The sequence below is a fragment of the Mustela nivalis genome (assembly GCF_964662115.1).
Source record: "Mustela nivalis genome assembly, chromosome: 7".
Classification (NCBI taxonomy): Eukaryota; Metazoa; Chordata; class Mammalia; order Carnivora; family Mustelidae; genus Mustela; species Mustela nivalis.
The window spans coordinates 45,167,212-45,183,850 of NC_139026.1; positions in this window are offsets into that span (position 1 = coordinate 45,167,212).

Genomic DNA, 16,639 nt, shown 5'->3' on the forward strand with positions numbered 1-16,639 from the left:
GTCTTTATTCACTTTTCACACTGTGTGGGAAAGGGTTGAAGTAGGAAATCTGGATTTTCACTGTAACTATATCCTAACCTGCTTTCCTATAAAAACAGTCTTGTGACTTTTTCATTCATGACAAGATAGGTTCTGTTCTGTTCTAAGGACAGTGAACACATAGATTTGCATTACTATTTCCTCATTCTCAAGACCCAGTGTTTAGAAAGTATTTCCCAATTGTAGTTTGAATGATTTGTTTAGTGACAGGCTTTCTTATATTCACTATCAGTGTGACCAAATACAAAGAAGACCTTGCACTTTTTTTTTTTTCTCGTCTCTAGTCCATGGTTTGCACTTGGTAGAAAATTGGTTAATCACACACACACACACACACACACACACACACACACACACACACTCTCTCTTCCACAAATCTGTTGTTATAGCCACAATTCAGTCTAACTGTTTGAGGCAGAGCAGCAACCCCCTTGAAATAGCAGGCAAATTTGTACATCTTGTACATTTGTATAATGCTTAGTCAAAATAAAACCATGTTTTGAGGCCCCACTGTGTGCCAACCAGATGGTGCATATTTGGCGAGTTAGTGCTGTTGGGTGCAGTCAGGAACGAAACCCACTTGTCTAGTGTTTTTCATTAAATCAAAAAGAGGCTGATTGATTTTTCTCTAAAACCAAAGAAAGTTGGGTAGAAGGTTATATTCTTCCATTTTATGCGTTTAACTATTTAACCTTGAAAGCTTTTCCTGCTCTATTATTTGAAAGCCATTGTTAGGTGATTAGAAAAATTTTTCCAGTCTGTTCCCACATAGGGTAACAGCTTTGATGTTAGTAGCTGAAGTATCTCAATAGTTTTTTGTGTTTTTTTTTTAATTGAGACAGTGCTGATTTTTGAACTTTTGTATATTCTTAAACTATCATTTGTTGCATTAACAACTCATCAGCAATAACTTACATCTTTTTTAAAAAGAATACTTTACGGGTACCTGGGTGACTCAGTTGGTTAAGCATCTTCCTTCAGCTCAGGTCATGATCTCCAGGTTCTGGGATTGAGCCCTGTGTTGGGCTCCCTGCTCAGTGGGGAGTCTGCTTCTCCCTCTCCCTCTTTTCTTCCCCCCTGCTCATACTTAGTCTCTTTCTCTGTCTCTCTCTGTCTAAAAAAGAAAAAGAAAAGTATACTTTGGGGGCACCTGGGTAGCTCAGTCAGTTGAGTGACCAACTCTTGATTTTGGCGCAGGTCATGATCTCAGGATCATTGTATCAAGCCCTGTGTCAGGCTCTGCCGTGGGCCAATAGCCTGCTTATTATTCTCTTTATCCCTCTCCTTTTGCCCCTCTCTCTCTAACTTTCTCTCCCTGGGGGGCGGGAGTGGTGGTGAAGAACGCTTTGGTGCATCACATCTAAGCTCCCCCCATGCAGGCTATACACTATAACAACTCCAGGGGTCACCATCACATACTGTGCTTAATCATGCAGGCAGAGGACCTAGCATATGTTAGTTGTTATACTTAAAATCAAGAAGGTTGGGGTGCCTGGCTGGCTCAGTCAATAGAGCATGCTTGATCTCAGGGTTGTGAGTTTAATCCCCACTTTGGGGGTGGAATTTACTTTAAAAAATAAAAGTATTTTACATAAATAAATCAAGAAGCTGTTATATAGAAATTCTGTTCCTTTTAAGATACCCTGTTATGTCACCCAACCTGTCATCTTACAAATCCACTTCAACCTCAAAAAAAAAAAAGGTAAGCACTGCTTATAGGTGAGGTATATGTATATGTTTTGGTCATCCTTCCATATTCATTTTTATCTGTTTAAGTGCTTTCAACATAAAATAATTAGAATATTAAAACTTGGGGTTAAAGTTGATGAAGGTTCTGTGGTAGGATAAATATATTTAAGATGCTGTATGACTTAAAGTCTTTGGGCAGAGAAGTGGCATACAGTGAGGAAAAGTTAGTCATTGAGGACTGCAGTTCTTTGCACTTCCTTACTCCCACCGGGGGTGGGAGTGGGAGCAAAATACAAAAGAGGGATTTTAGACTTTGGGGTTTTATCTCTGGTAAAGAAAGTGGGGGGCATATTGCGGTGTATTTTTATGTGTTTTCCTTCATTTTAGAGAACAGCTTAATATTTCTATTTGCCTTTTAACGGAAAGTGGACCTTGTAACATTGTTGTCACTGGATTATCTAAGGCGGTTTGCTTTCAATTAAAGGGCATATAAACCTACATCATAAAGCAAGCAAGAATCTCCAGGTGCAACATCTAAGAGCTAAAGGCACTAAGCAGACAAGCAAAAGGTGATTAAGACTGACAACAAATGTAGGGAGACTTTATTGAAGATTGTAGTTCAAATATTTATTTTTCAAGGTTGTTGAAAATGTAGGAACATGTGGCTATAATACAAAGCAGGGCCACTCTTCTTGCTTAAAGTTGTCTTGTGTTCACAGATAAATCACAATTTCCTTAGTCCGCATCCATATCTGTGTGTTCACATCAGTGTGAGGGAAAAATGGGGAAATGCAATTTTAGTAACCTTTTAGATTTGGGTATTATGCCTGCAAATGTATCCTGGCCCCTCAGTACAAATTAACAGTAATTATACAGAGCATTTTGGAATAACAACTGTTAAGAAGGCAGACTTCCAAGGAGCACTTTTGACATCATTTCTTTTTTGTCCAACGTCACAGTTCACAGTTGGATCTCTTACCTTTGTCTTCCCAAGCTGTGGTTCCTAATGTAGGTGGTAGACCTGAGCTGGAAAACAGTTTTTCTTTTATTTATTTTTTTAGGCTGTATTCCATTTACCACCAAGAAGTCTTCCTCACTTTCTGCAGGTATTCTTCAGTTGTGCGTTTATTATTTTGGGGGACAGTGGACAGCCATGTAAGGACATTGCTGCCCTGCCTTCATTCCCATGCCCCGCCACCACTCACTCAGCCTTCTCAGTAACAGTTATGCTGCACTTTGTGAGCGACATGACTGAGGTGTCTGCAGTCAGTGTGAAAAGAGTTTCTTTTTTATTTCTCTGGCATCTTTGAGGTAGATGGTAGCTGTGTCTGTCTTTCATGATAGTAAAATGGTTGTAGAATTTGTCTCCACTCTTCATTTCATTCGATCTTCACATGAGGGACCATACAAGTTTTCAGAGACCTCACAGAACAGAATCACATTTTTTTCATTTCAGAATCAATTTGAGGGGCACCTGGGTGGCTCGGTTGTCTGCCTTCTGCTCAAGTCATGGTCCCTGGGTCCTGGGATTGAGCCCTGTACTGGGCTCCGTGTTCCGCAAGGAGCCTACTTCTCCCTCCCTCTCTGCTCCTCCCTGCCTCTGCCTCGTGCTCTCTCTCAAATAAAATGTAAAAAAAAAAAAAAAAAAAGTGCCTGGATGGTGCAGTCCATTTAAGCGTCTGCCTTCAGCTCAGGTCATGATCTCAGTGTCCTGGGATTGAGCCCCGCATCAGGCTCCCTGCTCAGCGGGCAGTTTGCTTCTCCCTCTCCCTCTCTCTCTCTGCTCTCCCTGCCCCCCCCAAATCAATTTGAACTTTGTGCTAGATATACAAAGATGAAAAAAGAGGCCACTAAATCTAACAAGAGTATGTGCTAAGGAAGCATCTTTTTAAAAAAAGATTTGACTTATTTGTGTAAGAGCATGGTGGAAGAGGTGGGGAAGAGGGGGAGGGAGAAGCAGACTCCCCTCTGAGCAAGGAGCCCAATGCTGGGCTCTAGTCCAGGATGAGCTGAAGGCAGATGCTTAACCGCTGAACCACCCAGGTGCCCCAAAACCTGTATGTACCATTTTTTAAAAAACTTTCTAAAAAGCTGCTTCAACTTTGTACTAATTTATTCACAACTGTTTGTTAGACATGACAACAGGTAGGACATGTAAAACTCCATACTAACCACATCTGTCCATTTTGGGGCATGTTGTGCTTCCAAATTTGCATGAACATGCTTATCAGGCCCAATTTAAACAGCCTCGATGTGGGGAGTCTGGAATCAAAACTGCTGCTACTGGTTTCCTTTTTTCTTTTTCTCCTTAACTCCTTCAGTAATGTATGAATGAAATGTTACTCTGAACAAAGACTAGTATCTGCGAATACTGCAGAGCCCTGTTTCCAATCCCAGTCAAGGCTACAAAGCTCTGCCATGACTGTCTTTAAGACTCACTGCTGTTTTTCTATCTATAAAAGAACTACCTGGAGATAACCCAGCTTTTAATGGTTTAAACTGATTTTTCCAAATGAGACATTTTAGCCCAACACAGGAACTGTTTCAGTCAGCGTGAAACTCAGTAATGCCAGGAATGAAATAGTTCAGCTGGGGAGCAAAAAATTTTACATGAGCTTGGAAGAAATATGTGCTCCCTGGTTTTCTTCAAGAAAGCAGGAGATCTGTACTACTGGAAGCAAATTTAATTGGTCTTAAGTGTTGTGACTTCGATATGAGTGCTGGTGGGTCGGAATTTTTTTCCCTCCCGTTTAAATGTACAACTTACTGCATAGAAGACAGTGGAGAGGAGCACCTGGGTGGCTCTGGGTTAAAGCCTCTGCCTTCGGCTCAGGTCATGATCCCGGGGTCCTGGGATAGAGCCCTGCATTGGGCTCTCTGCTCTGCGGGAGCCTGCTTTTTCCTCTCTCTGCCTGCCTCTCAGCCTACTTATGATCTCTGTCAAATAAATAAATAGAGTCTTTAAAAAAAAAAAAAGTGGAGAGAATATTAAGAATGTGTGTCAGCTGTTTCACAAACACCATAGAATAACAAATACTTTACTTTTATGGAAGATGTTAATAAATTTGAGGGGCCACCCAAAATATAGATGAATGCGACTCTTCAAAGGGCCATCTTCTATGAATTAAGTAAAGGCCTAACTCCCCATAAGAAAACTTCGCACAGCTCCTCTAAAAGAAAATGCTGCATTTGCCCTTGGTAATTTAAAAACTTCAGGATTATCAACTGCAGCCAAAATCAAAAGTAGGTTCACAATATTGTTTGGTCAGTCAAGCAAATTAAATCTTGCAGATGTTCTTCTTACCTAGTGATGTAAGCATTATGAAAGAGAATGGTAGCCAGTTGCCTGAGGGAGCTGCACCAATTAGGAAGAGTGAGAGGACTGGGAGCTGTTTCCATTAATGGAGGTAATCAGGACATCTGTTGCCAAGGCCAAAACAAACACTAAACTTAGAACATCATACACTCAAAATTATGACTGCCTGTGGATAGATTTGGCATTTCATATTGGTCAAAATGGAGCTACAAAGAAATAGTTTCGAGAGTATTAACCAATGTGAGTAATGAAAAAAAAAAAGCACGTATCGAAAAGATCTGGATGTGATTTAGCTCTACCATTAACTAGCTGCGTCATCATTGACAGGTCATTTCATTTCTTCTTGTCTGTCTCCACATGTACAGAATATGGAAGTATGTGCATTTACTTCAGGGGTGTCGAGAGATTATATAGTAGAAATTATCTTTTTAAAAACAAGTAATATTTTGAGTTTGGGATCATTATCCAAAATTTTGAGGGCACAGATGCTACAAAATAAGTTTGCCTTTTTGGACGTAATTTCGTTACTGTCCGTTGGAGCATGTGACCATACAAATACTCAAGTATGAGTTAGTTGTCTCTAAGCAACACAATAGAAAGCACTACCATTTAAATTCAGTGGTGTTACTGCCCAAAATAACAGGTTAAAAAAACTATCCATTAGCAAATGGTCTTTACTTCAGGTTAAGTCAGAAGAGATCAATGTGAAGATCCTGTCCTTTTCGGTTTTGAGGTTTCTCAGCATGCTAGCGGGCTTTTTTGGTGGTGTAATGGGGGATAAAGACTACTTAATTCAAGACCCTGTTTTCACTTCTTGATCGGTGTAGAACGAGCATTCACTGCTAATTTAAGTATAGTTAGCTAATCTAGCCACCTTCCACTTTTTATTGGAGTTGCCTATGAAGGCCGTGGAACTAGTGACCAGTTTCAGCTTACTTATTCTTGCAGGCTAGGAGTAATAAAGTGACCTAATCAGGCGAGAGTCTGCATGATCCCCAAGCTGGAAGACAGCCCTCCAGGAACATCCTTTAAAGAGAAGGGAATGGTCTTTTTTCTTTGACCATAATTTTACCCTCTACTGTAATGAACCCAATCCTGGTGGAAGCTCTGGTCCCAGTAGTGGAAAGAGGAAAAAAAAAGAGAATGTGTAACAGAGAGTAATTGGTAGCATTCACTTTAGGCCATTGATAAATGCACTACCAAATAAAAGCAATGTGATGTAGTGGGGTAATAAAAAGTATGAATCAAAGTAGCCAAGAACAAAATCCAGGACTTTCAATATGTTGCAAATGAGCCTTCTGCGTCAGGACTGACAAAAATGAAAATAACAGCGACTTAAGTAGAAATTTCTTCGGTAAAAATCCAAGGAGATAGGCTGACAGGTGTGGCACTCTATGGTGATAGAATCTTAGACACCTTCCTTCTTGCTGCTTTGTCCTGTGTGATCTCCATTCTCAAGAGGGCTGCCACATGTAATTCTGCTGGTCATTTCCTGCACATGGCCAAAAGGCTGAAATAATAGGGGTTGGGATTAAGCCATGGTCAGCTTACCAAGCATCCTAGGGCACTGACAGAGTCAGCCTGGAGAAAGGAGGACCTTTTTCTAATTCACACAAAGGGATCAGCTGGACCCCAAGTTCTGTGGGAAGTTGGGCCTTTTTCTAAACTGGGTAGCAGCGCTCCAGGTGGTGGTCTTAATTCAAGATGGCTTTTCCAGTCACAGACCTTTTGTTCACATTACGTGTAGCAGGAAAGAAAAACAAGAACACACTTCCTATCTTCAGGGTACTTCCCAGAAGTTGAACATAACCACATCTGCTTCTATCTCATTGTTTAGAACATAGACGCTTGGCCACGTCAAGGGAGGCTGAGATATTCAAGCATAAAGAACAGAATACATATTTGGGGACAGCTAAGCATCTCTGCCACACCACAATGAAAGAGTAAACAGACTATAGGATGAGGTTAGTGACTTTCTAATGGCAAAAACTGTCTAGTGGCAGACCACTAAAATCCCTTCCGGTTCTACAGTCCTACTCTAAAAATCTTCAGTTTGGTATAGAAAAGCAGAAAGTATGTTTCCCAGACTTAGCTGGTCAATGTACGTTCAGGGCATTCAATAAGAACTAATGGTTAACTGAGACCTTACTTTGTTAAGGGCTTGAGGTTTATGAACTTTTTAAAATTCTCACAACCCTATGAAATACTGTTACAATCCCCATTTTATAGATGATAAATAAAGTCAAGAGAGGTTAAATGACTAAGTCACCAACACAGTAAATGACGAGTCCAGGAAGGTAGCTCCTGAGTACGTGCCCTTAACTTGCAATTGAAAGCGATAATGTGAATTTAGTAGGTCCCCTGAGAAGCAGTCTTGGTTGGAGCCTTTGAGGGAATTATTGAGCAGAGATCTTTCTTCTTGCTACTAAGCTAGTAGAAAGTAAGCCTGGAGTGTGATAGCTACCTCAGCACAGCACTGTGAGGGCCCACGGGGAGTGAGGACCCAGAGGAAGTCTGAGCTGAGGGTGGAAAGAGAGCTATTCGATGTGCCAACAGGATTCACTGTGCCTGAAACTGGATACCCCTGGATTTTTCAGGTATTTAAAACTTCTCATTCTCATTTCCTCCCCCACTCCCCACACCTTTTTAAAATGAACTTCTGAAATTCAGTAGAGGTTCCGGTCCTCTGACAACACAGCAGGTTAACAAAATTCAGCTAAGCGCTTGTGAACCTGTTCCTGGAAAACCTAAGTAGCATCACTGATTAAAAACACTGAGGACAGAAAATAGAGTAGGTTCACAGCCACATGAATGAAGCAACTTAAGCAGTAACTTTATGTTGAAGTTGAGGGCTCCGGAAGAATGGAGAGCCGGAGATTTGCATATTTGGAGATGGAGGGACTGAGGGTGAGAAGACAGACTCTTCAGAGAGAAAATTATGTCTTAGTGTGTAAGATCTCGGTACTCCGAATTCAACACCCAGCGACATGATCTTGGGAAAATTCACCTAACTCCTCTAGGCCAACATTTCTTCATTTGTGAGATGAGATTGATACTAGTAGTGATCTTACTTGGCTCATAAAGATAAGATCATACAGGTTAAGAGCTTAGAACAGTGCCTAGAACACAAAATAATAGCATTAGCTAGCCAGAGCAGATGTGATTTTAGAGTCAGTTTGAAGAGGAAGCCTCAGCAATGTGGGGTAGGGCAGCAGTGCAGCATAACAAGAAGGCAACTTGTGTGTATGTGTGTGTTTGTGTGTGTTGGGGGTGGTCTAATTACTTGATAAAACTTCCTGAGAGTAAGGAAGATGTGAAGAGCATATTGGGACAAAGAAAGTGGAATAATGAAGTAAATTACTATTATCTATATTATTATTGTTAGGTTAATTTGGACCTATTTATTTGGCAAAATAAAGTTCTAATGAAGGCTTGGAAACAAAATGGTGCTGACGGATGGGGCTGGGACTTGCAAAGAGATGAAAAGAAAGCACGGCTTTTTCAGTTGGAGATTCCCCAGCATGGGAAAGGTACTAAAGAGATCGCAGTGATCCTCAGTGTGGTTCTAGATCTAGACCATCAGGAACATCTCCTAATTAAATGAGGTATTATACTTAAAAGTACCAAATGCTGCCTGGCGTAGTCGGGTCTCCAAAAATAGTTAACTATTGTTACAAGCCGGCTTTTCCAGATGTACTCACCCTTAAAACACATTTAATACTAAAATAATAGTTGTTAGCAATTTAAAAAATAAGTATTTCTTGATGATTCTCAGTAGGGAAGTTTTTTTCTTCTGTCATGATCCTGGCCTCTCAGCCTACTTCTCTCAGGAGAGTAGGAGAGATAAATCTTACTGGAAAGTCCAGGAGAGGCATCTGGCCAGCTTGTGTAATCCCTTTCCTCTCTTTTTAAAAAATTTGGAACTAGTCTGTCCAGAGGAACCATCAGTTCTGCTGCTCCCTGAAGTAATAGAAAACCTGTTCTCCATGTGGGGAGGCTGTGGTCACCCAGCGCTGCCCGTATCTGGGAAAAAAATATGGCTAATTCTAGAAAGCTCACTTGCTGAGATTCTTAAGACACACCTGCAATATTAAGTTTATTTTTTAAAACTGTGACAGATTGATCCATATCTGCTTTATTTTTTCTTATTTCTCACTTCCTTAGAACTCAAGCTGAGAGAAAGGGTGCCCTCCTTGGAACTCTTCAAATGCAGTATGAAGGCTGGGCCTTTAGCTACGTAGTGTTTTGGCCATGGCCCCATTACCAAGGTTCATCGAGACTGTGTCTATAGACAAGTAAATGTTTTTATGCAGGCTGCACTGATGTTAAGCAAGATGGGGTGTTTGAAGGCTGAGGAAAGCCTGGACTTTTGGAATCATGGCATCACAGAGCCTTCTGGTTTCTGCTTCTGTTCCTGTTGGTCCTGGGACTATTTCCAGAAGCTGTGCTTGCCATAGGGGAACAGCTTTGCAAAGGTGGATAAAACTGCCCAGATACACATAACTGATACCCTCTCCTGAGGGGACAGCCACACACGGTGTTTTTGGTCACAACCCTGCTGGTGAAGCCAAAAGGACTGAGTTAAAAGAAATGGTGAAGGCTGGGTTGGGGCTGGTGGGGGATCATATCCTAAGCCCCCTCCTGCCCTTTCCTTCCACATGCAGGGAGTGAGTGGCACGAACAGAACATACTCCTGGCAGCCTTCCATCCTCTCACTGCCTTGTCCTGGAGGGAGGGTAAATGACTTAGCTAGTAGAACTTATGAGATCTCAGTCTTTTCTTCCCTCAGCTAGTGCCCTCAAGAAGGTTCTGCTCTTCCATGCTTTTATTTCACACCCTCACGTGAGGAGATCGGTGTCGGGCCAGTATGGCCTGTGACTCCGTGGACAAGTCTGAACTAGGCGGGTATTAGGAAGTATTAGGAAGCCTTAGGTATTAGGAAGCCTCCTTGTCTGCAGATGAAAGCCCTGCTGTCTTTCCTCAGCTTTATCAGCAATAAAGGTGATGTTTGACCTTCAGCTGCCTTACTCCTTGTCCTGGTTTTCAACAGGTTCCAAACAAAGGCCAGGAAAAAGGTTTCTATTTATTGAAACTTCCCAAACACCAAACAATAGTTAAGCATTTATGGAGACCTTATGAAGTACCAAACACTTCGTGCAACAGCAATTCCTCAGAGTAAGCTGTGAGGTAGATGCTATTATTATCTCTATTTTAGAGATGAAGAAATGGCTGCTTAGAAGAACTAAGGAATATGCTCATGATTAATTAAAGAATATGCCCATCCAGGATGAAGTAATATGCTCCTTTGGCTGGTAAAATGGCAGCACTGGCACTCAGGGGTGGGACAGTCTGGCCAGGGGCCCTGCCATTCCCTTTGTCCAGACTTCCTATTTGAGAACAGAAAGGCAGTTTAAAAAATACGGTTTAGAGTGTTAGGCAAAAAACAAACAAAAAAACCCCCTCTATGTAATATATATATATGTTTTATGTAAATGCAGGCTTCATTTTGGAAGTTATATAAACATAACCAATAAACCACTGAGTAACCAAATGAAGCGGAAAATAAGGATCTGTGAAAGGGTTGGTGGTTCACTGCTGTATTTCCCCCTGTGTCAGTGGAACCTGGGGGAGGTGGTGGAAGATCTTTGCTAGGAACTTAGGAAAGACAATTCAGCTGTATTTAAAAACATTTTGGATAGCGAAGGTAGTCATTTTAGTTGGGGAGGGCTTGTGTGTGAGAGATGGGAAACTAGCTCAAGTGAAAAAGGAGGTTAATTGAGAGGACTACCATTTCGTGGACATCTAAAAGCAGGAGAAAAGGCACAATCAGGCCACCCAGGGAATGGAACTTTCCAGAAAGTCAATCATTTTTTTTTAAATTTAATTAATTATTGATCTCAAGGTATAAAATCTAATAGAGTTTTTTTAATCTTTTTTTAAAAAAGATTATTTATTTATTTGACAAGACAGGGAGAGAGGGAACACAAGCAGGTGGAGTGGGAGAGGGTGAAGCAGGCTTTCTGCTGAGCAGAGAACCCGATATGGGGCTTGATCCCAGGACGCTGGGATCATGACCTGAGCCGAAGGCAGATGCTTAATGACTGAGCCACTTCTATTCCTTTCTGCTTACTATACCAGTCTTTTGTTTTTCTCTGCAAAGTGCCTTTTTCTTCTTTCCAAAACTTAACCTTACATATGGTTTTGACTTCTTGGGATGCCAGTGCTAGCCAAAATTCTGTTTGAGCTTTCAGTTCAAGCACCCATCCCATCATCATCTGACTTAGACTGTCTTAATGTCCTAATTCTAAATTCTTTGGAAAGAGCATCTGATTGATCTGTCTTGAGTCAAGGAGAATGTGATAGGGGTGGTGGCTGGGAAGCAATTGCAAACATGGTGCATGGGCTGGACAAGTACCTCCAATCTCTTTCCCTTTGGAAGGAAAATAAAAATTTGTCACATCTATAGAACAGGCCAATCAGGAGCCCCCCAGACTCTCCTAAAAGACCCATCTGCCCATGGCTACCCAAGAGGGAGGTGACTCTGGCTTGTTCCTTAAGTACTGATGGTCAGGGTTTTGAACATGTGACCCTGGCTTTTCCTTATCACTACCATGATTAATTGGGTCAGAAAGGGTTACATGACCCAGAGGCATCATTTCCTTCATCTGGGTAGTGATCTCTGAGATTGCCTAGCCCTCAGAGCTCTGCTCCACAGGGACAACAGTGATCAATCTTTACCTTGTAGAGTAGGAATGGAAGACACAGAATGAGCCAAGGCAAGGAGAGCAAGTGAGAGTCCTGAAATGAGACCTAGGGGATGGTGGGGTCTTCTTGGGAGATACTAGGCTGAAGTCACGAATGATCCCAAGTTATAAATAACCAAATTAAAGAGAACTTACAGACTAGAGATGGTCAGTTGGTAACAATAGAAGTAGTTGAAGCACAAAGACTGGGTCACTTTGAAGGTGAGAGATCCAAAAATTTAAAGAGTAACAAGAATTTCCATTCCTAGAGCTGAGTTGAAGGTTTCTAGTTCTCCAACACCACACTAAGGTTTTAAAGCCCATTTTTATTGTCCCTGTGCTCCTATGAGATTCCGTTTTTTAAAAAATATATATTTATATATTTGAGACAGAGAGAGAGAGAGAAATAGTGTGGGTGCACGGAGGGATCAGGGACTGAAGGGGAGGGGAAGAGAAAATCTCAAGCAGACTCCCTGCTGAGTGTGGAGCCCAATGCGAGACTCACATGCTGAAATCAAGAGTTGAACACTCAACTGACTGAGTCACTCAGGCGCCCCAAGACTCCTGCTTTCCTTAGAGTCACAGGTGTCCTCCCAACTACTCTCTATTCTCCCTCATTACGTCCCCCTATGATCGAAAGAGCCTAATTTACCACTATCGCTGACTCTGTCACCTCAGTATTTTCATATGTACAGCTTAGGGCGAAAATATAGGGCAGGAAGAAGAAAGACAAAAAGGGAAGTATAAGGACTTGAACTAACTACAGAGAGAATTTGATATGTGATGGTTCAACTTGGTGACCCATGATCTTCAGGCTGGTACATTCTGGGACTTTGTGCTGTGGCTCTCTGGCTTATTTGGCCTTTACCGGCCCCTCTCACAGGCTTCAAACCTACTTTAACCTTGGGGAGTTGATACTGTTTCATTAGTAGTTTGAGGAAGAATGAGAGACAGTGAAGGGCTGGAGAAATTAAGAGATTTGCCCAGGATTCCATAGCAGGTTTCTAAGAAGGCACTTTAAATCCCATGTCTTTACTCTTCATCGTCACTAAATGAACGGTCTGAATGTCCATCACTCATGACATAGAGCTATGTACTCTAGGTTACAGGATGTTGATTTAGGATCTCACTGCCTTCCCCCAACAAATTCCTAAGTCTCCAAAATATCCTCTACAGTCCTGACACCAATTCCCATGTGTGGGTTTCTTTCCAACAACCACAATTCAACCCTCCCCCACCTGCTGCCCCCTTGGTTCAGATGCCAGTTGCAAATCCCAGGTGGTTACCTTCTGACAAACTTTCTACAAATGGGATGTTTCAAAGCCACCTCCTAGAGTTCAATTAATTTGCTAGAGCAGTTCATGGGACATAGAGGAACATTTTACCTAGGTTACCAGTTTATTATAAAAGGATATAACTCGGTAGCAGCCAGATGGAAGAGATACATACAGCAAAATATGGGGAAAGGCACTTCTTCCATGCCTTCTCCATGGGAGCCACTCTCCCCAAATCTCCATGTGTTCACCAACCTGGAAGCTCTCTGAATCCCATCCTTTTGGATTTTCATGGAAGCTTCATTACATAGACACGATTGATTAAATCATTGGCCATTGGTGGTTGAACTCAAACTCTAGTCCCCTCCCCTCCCAGGAGATCAAGGGCAGGGTCAGGGCTTGGGGTAGGGGATAGAAGGGGGTGGGAGGGTGGGGGGAGTACACAGAAAGTTCCAACCCTCTAATCACAGGGTTGGCTCCCCTGGCAATCAGCTTCCATCCTTAGGTGACCTAGGGATCTCCCCAAAGTCATTCATTAACATAAAAACTCACACCTACATGGTTTTCATCACTTGGGAAATTCCAAGGGTTTCAAGAACTCTGTCGGGAATGGGGAACAAGAACAAATACATATTTCTTATTATAAATCATAATACCACACTTTCCAAGAATGCATCTAAAACATTGAGAATTGGTTAGTTAACCATTATTTAATCTAGCTTCTCATTTAATGTAATAGACTTTCTTTGGTACCCAAGACATCTGATGAAGTGAATCTTCCTTAGGTTAAGCCCAATTCTGTCTCCCTGAATAATCTGCCAATTGGTCTTTCTTCTCTAAAAAAGTAATTTGGTTCATCCTGTGACGGCCTTTCAATTGCTATTAAATGAAACCCAAGTTTTAATCATAGCTCCTCATTTTTGATCTTAGGGATTCGCTTCTCACTCTGACTCTCAGTTTATCTACAGAATAGCAAGTCCTGCTTTGTTTATGTCATAGGGCCGTTAGGAAAGGGGGAAAAGACAGCAATCATTTATTAAACATCTGCTCCATTCCAGGTGCTGCGATGAGAGATTTAATACACTGAGCTATTAATACTTCCAGTCATATGAGGCTGATGATATTTTCTCATTTGAGTGAGAACAAAGTAGAGGCTAAGAAAAATTAAATATTTTGCCCAATTATAATACAGGTAGTAATAGAAGTAGGATTTGAATGCAGGTTTGACTAGTGGCAAATCCCTGGGCTTAACCATTCTATTTGGACTGCTATGACTTGGTACTTAAGAAAGCACTTAATAAATTTCAATTATTCAGAGTTTTCAAGTGTTCTTCTTGAGCTTTCTTTTCTCTGGGGGAAACATTCTCAGGCTTTTCTTTTTAAAGATTTTATTTTTAAGTTCTCTCTACACAGTACAATGTGGGGCTCAAACTTACAAGCCCAACCAAGGTCAAAAGTTGCATGCTCTACCTATGGAACTGGCCGGGCACCCCTGTTCTTAATTTGATGAGCTATCATTTCCCTATCCCATATCATTAGATTCCCTGTCCTCATGGATTAGGATGGTTTTTTGTTTTGTTTCCTTTCTTTCTTTTTTGTGAAAACAAGAGGTAGTACTGACTGCAGGTTTTTAACATTCTACTTAAAATGTAGTAAGAAAGGGAAGTCATGTCTTAATGTGGCTAGAGTTGGAAAACCCAGGTTGCACAATGCTTCTCCAGCGTATCACATTCATTTTCTTCTAGTTTCTTCATGCAGACAAGCTAAAGCTTTGTTATCAACCTCCCCAACAAGCTTCGAGGATCAGACATGCTGGAACTTGGGTTTGAGATGAATGAGTCAGTGTCGAATCTGAGTCCAGCATCTTTAGAAATGTTCATAAAGGGGGTCACTAAAGTGGGTACAGAGCCTGACTTGCAAAGAAATGCCACCCAAACCTAACTATATTTTCGGGCCTCTGAGACCTAAGAACGAAAATTGTCAGTGTTTAGTGGCTTGGAGGGGAATGGTCTCTTTCATCTACATAGAACTGTAAAATACAATTTCCAAATACTGAAGAGCGTGAATGAAGCCAGCGGGATCACAGGGAGCCCCGTCTATTTCTTGGGGACTTATTCTTTTGTTGGCGAATGGGCCCCTGAGCTACATGTAGTGATAAGATAAAGAAAAAGAGCAAGACACTTATTTTTTTCAGTTGTTGAAGCTTTTCAGGTTCTAAATAAGCAGGCTGTTGCTAATTTTATTACTTTTTACTACCTTGTTTTTCCACTTTTGGCCAAAACAAAAAGATGCTTTCTGTTTTGTATGAGAATGATTCTCTCTAGTAACCATTCTAAGAAAAAATTATGTGCAGTAACAGACACCTAATATATTTTTATATTAAAATGTCATCTAACATGATTTGTTGTGGGTGACATAAGAAGAGGAAAACTAAAGATGATGAGTTTTTCTGATGGAACTAGTTGAATGCTAAAGCAAGGGTAACTCCTTTTTGAATAGTATTTTAGTTTAAAGGTGCCTTTCCAGAGAGAACCTTTCTTAAGCTCTGCGTTGCAAATAACATGCTAATCACTCCTGCCATGCTCTTCAAGCTTCCTTTCCTCCATTCATGTTTCTGTCATGTATTTCCTTGTGTAGATTTGCTTATTGTCTCTCTCTCCTTCACTAGAGTGCAAATTCCAGACCATGTTTTGCATAGAACCCCCCAAGTATAGAACAATGCCTGTATACGAGGCACATAGTATTTGTTGAATGAATGAATCCATTTTGAAAACGTAAAGTTAACCACTTACTCTAGGCTAGCCCACCAGTTTACAGTCTTTTGGTTTTTGCTTTTGTTGTTCCGTCTGTTGAGCTTATTGTAGCCTTTCTTCTTCTCACTGTAGGTTTGTTTATTTGTGGATGTAATTCCAGCCGTTCTGACTTACTGTAATACAGTGCAGAGCATTGATCAGACACTTAACAAAGCAGTGTTTGCTGTGAGGTGTATTATAACCAGGTTTTGCTAATAAAGGAATAGAGTTTGTGGATTTTTAAAGAAATGCATTAGAGTGGATTTTTTTCCCCCTTTAAAAAAGTTACATCACTGACTTGTGCTTTCTTGAGTGGGATAGAAAGAGGTGGGCTGTCAGGACTCGTTCCTAACTTTAGGTACCCAAAAGCAAGTATGTTGAGAAGGAGGACTGAGATCCATTGTTCTAGAAGCAACTTTTGTATCCACTATCTGGGGTCAGAGGAAGGAGATCGTGTTAGAGCCCTTGTTTCAGCTGAAGACAAACCAAGGGCGGGCAGCACAGTAGACATCCTGGGATGCCTGTTAACTCGGTTAGGTTGAAGCATATGGTTCTAGCTGATGAGTGGGTGATGATCTCAGTACCAGCTACCCTGAGGGTGCTCAGTAAGTATGGGTCCTCTTAACAATAATGCTGAGCCTCCAACCAGACTTGACAGTTTCATTTTGTGACCTGTATGGGGACAGCAGGAATCACTGCTGAAGCTGCGAGGGTTTGGCACAAGATGTTAGGAAAATCATTTCTTTTCTTATGTTTTGGGGGATGGGAACTGAAGGGGAACAGTGC